Genomic DNA, 5518 nt, shown 5'->3' with positions numbered 1-5518 from the left:
TTTATACTTATTCTTAATTATTATTTTGGACTGTAATACGGGTTTCTCCGCCTTTGAACAAAGGTCTTGAAATTTGTTATATTTGAGAGGTATCATAAGGCAATCGCCTTAGATAATGTACTATTTATTTGATAAATAAAATCACTATTTGAGTGTATATGTTCTATGTATCTGATTAGATTTTAAACTTAATTAATGAGGTCCACAATACAATGCATAGCATTAGAGAAATTGTGATTTGATCACAATTAGTGGGTATCTCTTCATGTGTAATTATGTACGTATTAAAATATTTCCTAATCGATGAATTATTGAGACTGAACGTCATTGATTCTTTAAAACTAGCATATATTAGACTTCTTGATTTAACCAAGCAGCCGATCCTAACTGGCTGGAAACATTAGGATATTGAGAGTTAACATATAGATGCTGGTTAAGGATAACTAGTTCATCAGATATGACCTGCCATGAGACTTCATGTGGTTCTATACATATCTATGAAGATCTCATTGCAGCTCGAGTGTAAATTTCCTTCAACTTGAGGTATTCAAGTCATCTTGGTCATGGAGACTTATACTTTAACATCTTAAGCAAACATCTCTTCGGAGGTGTTGACCTCGGGATGATTGAGTATAAGTCGAAGTGCTCGAAAGATGATTGAATAACCAACAGAGGATTCACCACTCTTTTTATTAGGAGACGTATACCCTATGACCACTTGTTAGGATTGTTACTCGTAAGTCTTTGGCCAAAATAGAAACACGCCAAGAGGATGATCCTCTTGGACGGATATTTTGAGTAATTTGAATCCGCAAGATAAGGAACTACTATTTGGGCTAGATGTGACGTAATCAGCCTAGTGGGGACTGACACATAGACTATGTCCTGAACTAAACAAGTATAAGATGAGTGAAAAAAACAGATGCACAAACAACTATAGCTGCTAAAGGGTTCAGAAGTATTTTTGAAATCAACTATAATTTTTTGATTAATTAGGGGTTATGATGTACTATTATCACTTATGATCAATCCATAATTAATGGTTAATTATAGACGATCAACATAAAATGGGAATCTATAAGGTCACACACACTACGAGATTATCCAAGAGACATAAAATGAGTTTGAGAATTGAATTCTTAGATCGAGAGAGATTGAGTTTGGTTAGAACCAGATGAAGGATAAATATGGAAGATATTTTATCGGAATAGAAGAGCAGATGAGTCATATCTTTTGAAGATAAAGTGGCCCCTCTTTGGTTTAATTATAAACTAAACAGTTTGGTTTTAATTAAAGGTGAGTTGGTTTTGAACTAACCCAGTTTGGTTGTGAACCAAACTTAAGGCTAACAGGTTGGACTTTAGGTTAATGGATGTGAGTTTTTGGTTAGCCCCCGCAAACCTCCCCTTTTATAGCTAAAACATCTTAGAAATTTTAGAAAGATTCTAACAAATTTTCTTATCCAGATTTAGTTAGAAAAAAATCTAATAAAATCTTAAGAAGAATTTGTTAGTTTTTTAATAAATTTCCTTGTTTAAATTTTATCTTTATCTTAATAAAATTTCATTAATTTCTTACCAAAATTTCTTAATTAAGAAATTTTATTTTCTGACAAAATTTATTAACAAAATTTTTATGAAAAAATCATAACAAATTTTGTCTACCGAAGAAATAGAATTCTTAATAGAATTTTGTAATAAAAATTCTTAATAGAATTTCTTAACAGAATTTTTCTCCGGAATTTCATAAAAGAAATTCTTAACAGAATTTCTTTAGAATTTTTCTCCAAAAAAATTCTTAACAGAAATTCTTAATAAAATTTCATTAATTTCTTAACGAATTTCCTACTCTTCCAGAATTCTCTTAGGTGGATTCGAGGCTTTATCCAGAGGCTACAGCAGAGGACCTAGAGGAGGAATTGGTTATGACCTTCTGATGGGCTTGGGCTTCCTGTGTTCTCCCTGAACACCCAACTCAAGTCCATCAATAATAACTCATACCACTAAAGGGTTATTATTGAACTACCGCACCAATCTCATATTATAATATGGGCTCCTTCTTGCCATGAGTGCATTAATCTCCCTGTGTTTAAGATATCATATGTTCATCAATTAATTAAATTACTGACAACTCAATTAATTAACTTCTGAGTCCGAGAGTAGTACCACTCAACATTATTATCATGCGGAACTAAGTCCACCTACAAGGTTTACATGATAATCCTTATGAGCTCCTCAAGAGAACATCATCAGCCTAGATTATAGGACACAGTTTCCTTCTATAATCAACTACACATCATATACATAGCATTATCTCTCAACTCATCGGGCCTCTTGATTTAACGAATAAATCTCACCCTTTGATGAATCAAAGAAATACATACTAAGTATATGTGCTTGTTATTATATTGGTATTAAGAGCATGCACATCCATGATAACTGAGGTCTAGTTTGATTATATAGTCAGTATAAATTGAACGACCTCAAACAGTCCTACTCAATACACATAAAGTGTACTAGTGTAATTTAATAGTCAAGATAAACTAATACCAATTACACTACAACCACTCCAATGATTTGTCCCTATCCATTTTGGTTGTGAGCTACTATTTATAATTTATAAGGAACCAATAACATGATCTTCTGTGTGTGACACCACACACCATATTATCTACAATATAAATTAAGTGGACAACTGCATTACATAAATTGCAGACATTTGACCAATGTGATTCTTATTTCATCTTATTTCAAGATAGATGTTTATACAAAACGTTAGGCTTTTAGTATACATCCCAACAATCTCTCACTTATACTAAAAGACTATGCTACCATACATCTGATTCTCATCCCCTTAACATGCTTATCCAAAGCACTAGCTGGAAGGGCCTTAGTTAAAGGATCTGTCAGGTTATCTACTGATGTAATCTTGGCGACAACAACTTCTCCTCGTATCAGGTGGTACTTGCGCTCAATGTGTTTACTTGCCTTATGGGCTCGTGGTTCCTTCGAGTTTGCTACTGCACTTCTGTTATCACAATAAATTATGATAACTTTGGGCAAACTAGGAATCACCTCTAAGTCCATCAAGAAGTTCCTGAGTCATACAGCTTCTTTAGCTGCCTTAGAGGCTGCTACATACTTAGCTTCCATGGTAGAGTCTGAAATGCATTTCTGCTTAACACTCCTCCATATTATGGCTCTACCTCCAAAGTAACTGTAGGATCGATACACGCGCTAGAGGGGGGGTGAATAGCGTGTGTTGCTTTTTCGAATTCGTTCGTTAACTATCAGAATACTTAAGCAGCGGATTAGAAATAAGAGACAGAGGACACGCAGGATTTTACTTGGTTCCTAACCCCCCAGGGTTAGTACGTCCAAGGCCTAATCAAGGGAGGCGCCCGTCCACTAGTGGTCTCCTTTTCGAACGGTGTTCGGAGGCGGAGAAACCCGTCTTACAGTCCGTAAATAAAATAAATAGCACAATTCAGAAAGTAAAGACAATTAAATTAAAAGAAAACACTTTTAGCCGATCCGGAAGTCCTAAGCGCCGCGCACTCCTCCTGGATCTTCCCCGGTTGCAAGCGTCTGGCCCCGTTCGGGTTTAGAAGCACCACTAATTGATCAGGGAGGTTTTCTGGCTTGAATGAGTGGCTTCTGCACGTTGATGCCCTTTAATACTGCTCCTGGGTCGACTCAGATGCTAATCTGGGTCGACTCCAGCCTGCGTGGCAGATAAAACTTGATCCTTGTCGTTATCTTCTTCCTGGGTCGACTCAAGTGGCATTCTGGGTTGACTCCAGCCTGAATCCGAGAAAACTCAAAAAACCTTTTTTGTAGATCTCTGAAAGGGCTTCGTAACGCATTTGAGTTTACCTCGTTCTGAGACCCGAGTCAACAGTTATGGCCTTTTGAAGTTCAGCCTGCATTATGGTTCCTGAAAAATAAGCATGCATACAAAGAAGCAAACCTAACTTTACCTTGTGAGTCTAACTTCGGATTTCTCCCGAAATCCTAGGTTAGTCTGACGCCTCCTGTTCCACTCTGGGAACGCGTCCTTACCCACTCCACTCAGGAGAATTTATACCAACCAAGTCCTCCAGACTTGTTGGACTTGTGCTCGGCTCTGTCGTTGCCCCCCCAGGACTTGAAATGCAACTAATCCTCCTGATCAGTCCATTTTTCCGCTGCAACTTGGTCCTCCTGACCAAGTCCAGCCATCTGCAACTTGATCCTCCTGACCAAGTCCAGACTTGTGCCTGGTGCACTTTGACTCTGCCAAGACTTCAGCCTGATCTTCCAAATCAGGACTTTCCCTTTGCCTAGCCTACAACTAGGACTTTCCCTTGCCCAGCTTCACTCACTAGGACTTCCCTTGCCCAATCTTCCAGATTAGGACTTCCACTGCCTAGTCTAACCAACTAGGTTTTCTTGCTTACTTCCACACATCCAAACATCAAGTCCTGTTTGGATCACCCCTTGGTCAAACTGACCTACTTAGGTGTATTGTCAAACATCGAAACTCTAGGTAAGATCTTAATGCATCTTGCACCAACAGTAACCACAAATCCTGAGGTAGATTTACTACTATCCTTATCTGATTGGAAGTCATAATTCGTGTAACCCATAGGGATTAATTGATCTGCTTGGTAAACCAGCATATAATCTCGAGTCCTTCTCAGGTACTTCAATATATGCTTTATCGCAGTCCAATATCCCTGTCCTGGGTTACTTTGATATCTGCTAACCATGTCAATGGAAAAACAGATAGCCGGTCTCGTACATAGCATTGCATACATCAGGCTTCCTATAGCCTAAGCATAAGGAACTGCCTTCATTTCCTCTATCTCCTTTGATGTCTTAGGACACATCTCTTTAGATAGAGGTACTCTATGCCTAAAAGGTAGAAAACCTTTCTTGGAGTTTTGTATGCTAAAACGAACTATGATAGTATCAATATACGAAGTTTGGGATAAGCACAACATCCTTTTCTTGCGATCCTTTATTACTTTGATCCCAAGAATATGTACACATTCTCCCAAGTCCTTCATATCGAACTGCTTGGACAACTATACCCTTATGTCTAACAACACTTTGACACTGTTGCCAATGAATAAAATGTTATCTACGTATAGTACAAAAAATACCACCATATTTCCGTCACACTTGTTGTATACACAAGACTCATCCGGACATTGAATAAATCCATAAGACTGAATTACTTCATCAAATCGGATGTTCCAAGATCTTGAAGGTTACTTCAGTCCATAGATGGACCGATTAAGCTTATATACAAAATACTCTTTGCCCTTTGCAATGAATTCCTCTGGTTGCTGCATATGGATGTTTTCTTCAAGACTTCCATTAAGGAAAGTTGTCTTTGATGGGAAACACTAGAAAACTCGTTCCAGTGAATTCTTGCAGAACAAAATTTTTTTTCAGAAATGGATTTAAGTTGCCCTCATAGTCGATCAAACAAAGTTTGATTGATGCATTTAGATCATTGGGCTCTTGTGTTT

This window comes from Curcuma longa, chromosome 16 (assembly GCF_044706935.1).
Source record: "Curcuma longa cultivar G26 ecotype Majalengka, Jawa Barat chromosome 16, ITB_CL_G26_1.1, whole genome shotgun sequence".
In the NCBI taxonomy this organism is placed as follows: domain Eukaryota; kingdom Viridiplantae; phylum Streptophyta; class Magnoliopsida; order Zingiberales; family Zingiberaceae; genus Curcuma; species Curcuma longa.
This window is presented reverse-complemented; position numbering follows the sequence as displayed.